This window comes from Macaca mulatta, chromosome 1 (assembly GCF_049350105.2).
Source record: "Macaca mulatta isolate MMU2019108-1 chromosome 1, T2T-MMU8v2.0, whole genome shotgun sequence".
NCBI lineage: Eukaryota > Metazoa > Chordata > Mammalia > Primates > Cercopithecidae > Macaca > Macaca mulatta.
The window spans coordinates 59983573-59992746 of record NC_133406.1 but is presented as its reverse complement, the minus strand read 5'-3'; positions in this window follow the sequence as shown (position 1 = coordinate 59992746).

The window sequence follows — 9174 nt, the reverse complement described above, 5'->3', positions numbered from 1 at the left end:
AAATTTCTAACGTCTACAGTATTTTTGAACCCACTTTTCAAAATCAGTTACTGGTCTTTTTTTAAAGCCCAGGAATTAATTCTATTCCAGGCTTGTTTCCTATGCTTATGCATACTTAAGTCAGGTTTGGAGTTCCTAGATACCATTAGTATATCAATTAGGATACTTACAGTTGTGAGTGAAATTCAACTCACACTGGCGATAATGAAAGAAGTTCATCGCCTTACTAAATAGAAAGTCCAGGGCTAAAGTGAACATCTGGGTTGGTGAATTCAAAGGCTCAACATTATCATCAAGATCTTGGTCTCTTTCCATCTGCCATCCATAGTATCAGCTTTCTCTTAGGCTGTTTGTTCCCTAAGTTTCTTCCCCTCCTAGGATGACTATCAGCAGCAGTTGGGGTTGTGTACTTTCTATCCAGCCAGGCCAGGAGGCTCTACTTTCCATGAAACAAAAGTCCCTGTGGACCGCCCTGAAAGCAATCACTGTTGCCAGGGAAATGCCATGTGCTGATTGCTCTGGGCTAAACCCAGATAAGAAGTGAGAGATGGACTTAGGGAGTAGTTGTAGGAAAAGAGCACCTCCTGTAGGACAAAACCCCTTACACTTCTATCACCATGTCTGGTCAGCTCTACCAGCTACTTTTCCCTACCGCTACTTACAACACTAGTTCAGCTGCCATCATCTCTCACCTGCACTTTAGCCATAACCTTCTATCTTGTTTCCTTGCCCCCATTCTTGACCTTTGACACTCCATGCTCTTCACAGCAGCAAGAATAATCTTTTGACAATGTAAGTTGGATGTGGCTTCATTCCTCCAAGTGGCTTCATCTTGCAATTAAAAGCCTAGTCTCCTTCCCTGACCCATAAGACCCCGCATGATCTGACCCCTGCTTGCCTTATCTGTCCATCCTCATTGCATACCCTCAAACCCCTTATACCTTACATTCCTCCATCCACACAGTCCTTTCAATGTCTTGAACACACCTAGCTCATTCCTACCTCAGGGATTTCACATATGCTATTTTCTCTGCCTCCTACATTCCCCAGGATAGTCTCAGCTTGAATGTAGCTGCATCAGAAAGTCGTTTTCTATCCCATCTAAAGGAGCCCTAGATCCTCAGGTACTCTCTGGTCCATAACCTATTACCCTAATTAATTTTCTTTATAGCACTTGTACTTATCTGGAAATGTGTTCATTTTCTAATGTGTATATTGTCTCACTCTAAGCGCTGGGGATATAGTGGCTACAAGGAACTTTTCTCTCTAATCACAGGAAACACCAGAGCCAAAAGCTATTAGAAGTCATCCAACTATTTCTCTGCCTGAAGTACCGAGGACTGGACTAGAGAACAGAAGTGACTTGCCTGAGGATTTAAAAGCCCAGCTCCCTACTCCCAGCTCAGGGAAGGATGGGAAAAGGCTAAAAGCATGGACTTAAGTCAAGGAGACCCAGTTTCAGCTCTGGCAGTGCTGCTTACAAGTTGTGTGACCTTAGCTTTCTACTCAGTCCTATTTTTTCAGGTTTTGCCTCTGCAAAAGGGATGATGATGCTGCTGCTGCTTAAGACTCATGAGGTTGTTGTGAGGATTGAATGAGATAATGCATGTAAAGCAGCCAGTACAGGGACTGGCATGGTGCTGACATTTATTGAGTGCTTAGCAAGGGCACTGGGGGATGGAGACCAACCATAGGTGGGTCTTTTTTTTTTTTTTTTTTTTTTTTTTTGAGACGGAGTCTTGCTCTGTCACCCAGGCTGGAGTGCAGTAGCCGGATCTCAGCTCACTGCAAGCTCCGCCTCCCGGGTTTACGCCATTCTCCTGCCTCAGCCTCCCGAGTAGCTGGGACTACAGGCGCCCGCCACCTCGCCTGGCTATTTTTTTTTTGTATTTTTTAGTAGAGACGGGGTTTCACCGTGTTAGCCGGGATCGTCTCTCGATCTCCTGACCTCGTGATCCGCCCGTCTCGGCCTCCCAAAGTGCTGGGATTACAGGCTTGAGCCACCGCGCCCGGCCCATAGGTGGGTCTTAAGGAGCTGCCCTGCCCACTGCCAACTTGCCAATCTGCTCTGTTCCTAGGATAAGCAAGCTGAGCTGTTTCTCAATTCCAAACCCCTAATTAAAGAGAGATGACATCCATGACTGATCATATAAACATTGCAGATTCCAAGTTCCCCTCTCCTGCTGCCCCCAACCCCCCTCTCCACCTCTCCCCAAAAGCTATCTAAATAAGAACAGATTTTACCACCCACTTTGTGGGCAGACTCAGCTGAGGCTGGAACTAGCTATTTATCCTTCGGCTGCTGCGGGAATTCAACACATACAAATAAAGCTCCTTTTCCAGCCAAGTGTGTATTTTTCCATCAGCATGTGGCCCCCCTGCTCAGGTTGTCTTGTTTAGGTTGAGGCAGCCCAAGGGAGGGAAGGACAAGGAAGGGGTGTGGGGCTATGATTTCAGAACCTGCTCCCCAGAATGGCTGGCTGCAAGACATCTTACAGTCCTGAACCACACTGGGCTGCCAGTGAAGCCCGGGAGAGGTTGGGGTGATGGACACAGACATGCTATACTCAGAAACAACACATTCCACTTTCTCCTTGCTTCTTGGCAAGTCGCCCCTGCCTCCTGCCATGGTCCCCAGAGTGTGTCCATCCCTCTGTCCATCTCTTAGTTTATATCAGGGATGACAGTTTATCCAGAATGTCGCGCTCATTCCATCCACCCTCCCACCCCAGTACAGGGTTTTTCCCCTTCATGTGCTTGTTTTCCTTGCTTACCTTTTCCCCTGATCCCGCATCCCAGTAGAATGTGTCCCCTTCCTTCCACTGTCTTCCTCCTTTAACCAGGACCCTGAAACTCTGTGCTTCAAAAAAAGGGTGTGCTCTGACAGTTCCCTCAAACCTTCCATCAGAGGCAACTTTTCTAGGGGGTGAGTTCTTAGTCTCTACGTTGTCTCTAGGCCTGGCAGTTATTGCCATGCACTAAGCTAAACCCTTCGCATGAAATTTTTTTTTTCTTTTTTGAGACGGAGTCTTGCTCTGTCACCCAAGCTGGAGTGCAGTGGTGTGATCTCGGCTCACTGCAACCTCTGCCTCCCAGGTTCAAGTGATTCTCCCATCTCAGCCTCCTGAGTAGCCGGGATTACAGGTGCATGTCACCATGCCCGGCTAATTTTTGTATTTTTAGTAGAGATGGGGTTTCACTATGTTGGCCAGGCTGGTCTCAAATTCCTGACCTCAGATGATCCACTCGCCTTGGTCTCCCAAAAGTGTTGGGATTACAGATGTGAGCCACTACGCCTGGCCTCATGAAGAATCTTTTTAAATTTTTTCAATAACCTTCAGAGTTTAGATACTATGATTATCCCCATTCTACTGAAGATGAAACAGATTCAGAGAAGTTAAGGAAAACCTAAGGACAACTGGCTGTTAATGGTAAGTCTAGGATTCCAATCCGGGCCTGTATGACTCCAGAATCATATTTGTCAGCTGCATGGATTCTAAATTTTTTTTTTTTTTTTTTTTTTTGAGATGGAGTTTCACTCTCATCACCCAGACTAGAGTGCGTGGGTGAGATCTTGGCTCACTGCAACCTCCGCCTCCCGGGTTCAAGCGATTCTCCTGCCTCAGCCTCCTGAGTAGCTGGGATTACAGGCACCTGCCACCACGTCCAGCTAATTTTTGTATTTTTAGTAGAGATGGGGTTTTACCATGTTGGCCAGGCTGGTCTTGAACTCCTGAACTCAGGTGATCCACCCACCTTGGCCTCCCAAAGTACTGGTGTTACAGGTGTGAGCCACCACACCTGGCCCTATTCTAATAATTTTACGTCTGCCTCCACAGAGTAGCTGTGGGATAATGGGCAAGTTTCTCCCCTTCCATTTCCTCCTCTATAAAATGCAGGCGTGGCTTGAATGCTCTCTGAGATTTCTCCCAAAGCTCACATTTGACAGTTCTGCAATTCTGAAACTTCCTGTGTAATCCAGGGGCTCAGGGCAGAGCCTTTGGATCTCTGGTTTAGTGATGAAATAAAGTAGGTTGGTCTATTGCCTTCTCATCTTCCCTTTTTATTATCTTTACTTCTTCAGCATTCTCTTGCTGTAGGTTCCCTGCTAGGGATTTTCCACCCAGGCCCACAGTCTCTACCTGTTAACTCATCCTGACAGTACTTCTGTCTTATCACATACTTTTGCTCATTGAAATTCCTATTCAGGCCATGCATGGTGGCTGTTGTCTGTAATCCCAGGACTCCGGGAGGCTGAAGCAGAAAGATTGCTTGCATTCAGGAGTTTGGGAGCAGCCTGGGTAACATCGTGAGACCCCATCACTACTAAAAATTAAAAAATTAGCTGGGTTTGGTGGTGTATGCCTGTAGTCCCAGCTACTCAAGAGGCTGAGGTGGAAGGATTGCTTGAGCCCAGGAGGTCAAGGCTACAGGGAGCCATGATTGTGCCACTGCACTCCATCCTGGGTGACAAAGTGAGACCTTGTCTTACATTTAAAAAAAAAAAATTTCAATAACTGCCCTCTTCCACACTAATAGTTGAAAAGAGGTCAATCGGTTTACTCCTGGGCTGCAGGTAGAGAGCAATGCAGAGGGAGAAGCCTATCTGGCTTCTTTTCCATGAGGGTGACAGAAATCTAACAATCTCACTTGAGCAAACAAAAGGTATTGGTTTACAACCTGAGAAGTCCAAATGTGCTTTCAGGCATGGCTAGGTACAGATGCTCAAATAATGCCATCAGGATTCATTTCACTCCAAGTGGCAAGAGAGACACCAGCAGCTTTCTTCCTATCAGTCCAGCAACTCCAGTGAAAGAGTACTTCTTTCTTATCAGCTCCAGCAAAGTTCCTAAGTTGGGTCTCATTAGAAGGATTTGAGATGCAAGCCCATCCTTGGACCAACCACTGTGACCAGGGATTAGAGTAAGCTGATAGGGTCTGGGTTATATTCCCACCTCTGGAACCTGGTCTGGAGTCAACCCCACCTGAAAGGTAGGCACTAGAGAGCAGTGGAGGTAGTTGCCTGAAGGAAGGTCAAATTGATGTTACCAGAAGAAAGGAAGTGGTCATTTCCTTTCTTATAAAGGAACAGATGCCGTGGGCAAAGGGCTATGGGCTATTCCTAACCTGAAGGAATAAGTAAGTATGATGGTGGAATTTCAACCTCTGTGGTAGCCAGGGAAGAAGCTGTTATAAAGTAGAGGGTCCGGGAACTTGGTAGCCTTCAAATCTCACCATACAAATATCTGCCCATTCTGCGTTATTTACATCTCCTGGCCAGATGGCCCCTTTAGGTTGGAAAACAGAATCTTAATGGATGTACTTGGATATATTAATTTCTTTTCTTTTCTTTCTTTCTTTTTTTGTTTGTTTGTTTTTGAGACAGGGTCTGGCTCTTGCCCAGGCTGGAGTGCAGTGGCATGATCTCAGCTTACTGCAACCTCCCAGGCCTCCCACTTCAGCCTCCTCAGTAGCTGAGACTAAAGATGCACGCCACCATGCCCAGCTAATTTTTTTTTTTTTTTTTTTAGAAATGGAGTTTCACCATGTTGCCCAGGCTGGTCTTGAACTCCCAACCTCAAGCAATCTGCCCACCTTGTCCTTCCAAAGTGCTGGGATTACAGGCGTGAGCCACCATGCCCAGTCTATTGATTTCTTAATACTTTTTTTCAAAAGAAATTAATTGAGCACTTTTTTTGTGTGTTAGACCTCATGAAAAGGATTGAGGTTACAACAGTGAATGACACCAGCATGATCTCTGCTTTCATGGAACTTTCCTACTGTGCCTACTGTCCATTCAGAGAAAAGTAGTCCTACCCACAGCCCTTGACAAGGGAAGCCCTGAGCAGTTATATTTTGTCCAATATGACCCCACACAAACATACCCATTCACACACTACAGTTTAGTGAACCAGGACAGGTTCCTGGCCTAAGAGTAATCAACCCACCTGTTGGCCATTAACCTATAATTTGGCCTATTGTAGAAAAGGAAGTTTGGTTAGTTTGGTTCTCTCTCAATCTTTCAGGATACTACCGTTGGAAATTTAAAAAGGAAAACAACAAAGAAATTAGCCCAGTAACTGAAAGCTGAAAGGATGCATCCAGAGACCTTGAGGAAGGACAGGGTTCATAGTGAGGTAAACATAAGCAGAAGTTACCCATAAACACAGGCTGTGAGTCAAAGGAAACAATTCATTTCTGCAATAAATAATCACACCTTTTCTTTACCCCATTGCTGGGCCAAAAGAATTATTCTGCCTCCCTTATTGCTTCACATATATCCTCTGAAAAATGATTCTTTTGACCCAGCAATTCCACTTCTGGGAATTTATCTTACAGATATACTTACTTACACAGGTGCTAAATGGCATTCATGTAAGGTTACTTGTTGCAATATTGTTTATAAGAGCAAAAGAGTAAGCAACCCAAATGTCCATCAGAAGGGGAATAAGATGAAATCATGATACATCTACATAATGGGCTATAACCTGCTTCAAAAACATTAGAATGCTTTCTTTACTGATGTAGAAATGTCTTTGAGCTATATTACAGGTTAAAAAAGCAGAAGCAGAACCTTGGTGTGCTAGTTTGGGAAAAGGAAAAATAATCATATATATGCATCTTGCTAATATATATATTTTCAAAACTCTGGAAGGATATATAAGAAACTAATAACAGTGGTAACCAATGAGGGCTTGGGAAGTGAGCCAAAAGGGACGGAAATGAGAGGAAAACTGTTAAGAATTTGTTATTTGAACCATGTGAATGTATTACTTATTCAAAAATTAAACTTATGAAAAGCTTTTTAAACAAAAGGGGTGGGTGGAAGCAGCTGATCGTGGTTGAGAAGCAGATAGATATAAAAACAGGCCTCCAGAGAGCAGCTGAACCGGCTAATTTTGGGCAACACAGAGAATAATCACAGACTAAATCCAGAATGACCTTTAGTTTCAGGTACCACAAGGCCCAGTCTTACTGCTCTTTCTGGCCTTGGATTTATTTGCTGAGATTCTGCCTCGCTTATTGCTTCATATGGATCCTCTCAAGAAACACGTACTTACTTAACCCCTGAGTTTCTGTCTCTTAATCCAGTCTAAGAAGAACAGCTGAAAAAATGGTCTTCCCTGTAGTTGAGCCAGGAAGATAGAGGGTTTGAAATATTCTGTTTTCAAGAGTGGAGGGCAGGTATTCATGAAGGCACCAGTTTTCCACTCAGAAGGGAGTCAGGCACTAGATCAGTACAGCCCTAATACCATTCTGGGGCTAGCACCTTGCCCCATGATTTCAAGTTTTGTTGAACTCCATCTTCCCTCCCCTGAGAAGGGGACACCTGGTTGTCTTGGGGGCATCACCCCACTCTGAAGCAAGGCTGGGCCAGGGGTAAAGATTCCCAAGGCAGAGAGTGCTTGAGAGAGTGCACTCAAGGAGAGGAAAGCAAGCTGATTATTTGGGGTTCACATTATCAGGAAACCCCAGCATTAGGGTTGGGTCTGAGAAGGTGTTCAGGGTCTGAATAATGAAGGCCCAACCTGCTCACTGCTTTCTTTAGATTATTCTATGTCTAATTCAGTGGCAAGCACACAAAGGGCACTTTGATATAAGTGAGTGGAATGGATTCTGATGCCTCCAAACTTCAACCCTGAGCCTCGTTGGCTGTGCCCTAGGTGCCCCAGAACTCAGAAGACAGGTTAAGGAAGAGCATTGCCACTGATCACTCCTCTCTCAAATACCTCCGGCCACTTCCATGGCTCCACCAGAGGCAGCAGAAAGGAGTTGAGGGACACACATCATTCTTCACTTGCGCTTTATTATACAGAAGAATCCAAATATTTACATCTTGACAATCCTTATACTTCAAGCAACTGGAGAGGGCATGGAACTGAAACCCAGAAGTGATGTGGAGGTGATGGGTGGGAGAACTTGCTAAAGCAGAGCAGAGGTAGTTAGATGGTGCCAGACAGGATCAAGGATTCTAGCTACTGTAGCTCTGATGTTGGTTTATGAAATAAGAAGAAATAAAAAAATTTAAAAATTAAAAATGAGTAAAAATGTTTTAAAAAGGTAAAAAAAAAAAATTGAAGAAAAAATAGAAGAACAAACAAAAAAGCGTTCTAGCAACTTCCCATCATCGTCACTCAGGCCTATTTATTGTCAGCTCTTCCTTTTTCCTTTCCCCTACTCTTTAGACCTTTTAGTCTTCCCAGAAAGGGAAACTAGAAAGATATTGGAGGCTAGAGGAGGAGAGAGGAAAGCAAGGAGAAGGCCAAGCTAGGGGCTGTGTTCATCCATAATCTTCAAATGTCAGCTCTGCATTTTTTGGATTTTACAAATTGGTATGTTCAAAGGTGCTTATAAAAACCATTTCTGCCATAAGAGGTTCTCTTCCACAAGTCAGTCTGAGATGTGATTGTGGTTGGCACCAGTTGCCAATGCACAGCACACAGAGCACAGGGCAACACACACCCAGTCAGCAGTCCTCAGTGTTGCCACCACTACAGCCCTCTTGGACAGATAATTCCCCATGGATACCATTTTGGAAGATTTTGTCAACCCAACAAAATGCATTTAGATGCACTGAATAATTTGTTTTTTGATTTTGTGATCAAAGACATACATAATCTTCATGATCTTCTGTGGATCATAATGAAGATAACCAAAGGAATAACATACTGACTTGCTAGAAATTCAGTCAAAATCAAAAAACAAAGAAACTGTACTACTCAGCTTTATTTTGGGTAAGTGTACATTGACCAGACTTTCCGAATAATGAAAATAGTTCATGGCAAACACCTCCGCTCCCTTCCTCCACACCTCTCCTCTAATGAGAAGGCTCAGCAGATGCTCCTCTGGCCAGCAGATGTCTGGAGCTTTAGAAGCGGATGACAAGGTGACAGTGGTGCTACCTTTGAGCTTGCAGCCAGAAATCACTGGTCCCCTTTTCATAGAAGAGGCCACCTGTAGGGAGCAGTTCCTGTGACTCCTAAACCTCTAACACATGGCTACTGTGCTCCACCTCAACACAGACTCCCTAACTCCAAGGGGAGCAATGATCACATGGCGGGGGCAAGAAGTGAGAAGGGATCTGGGGTGACTTTTTACAAGTCAAGGCTCCCAAAAACCGTACGAGTTTTGTCATCCCTGAGGCAAAGAACTCTTTTCCCTGATAAGAGTCAC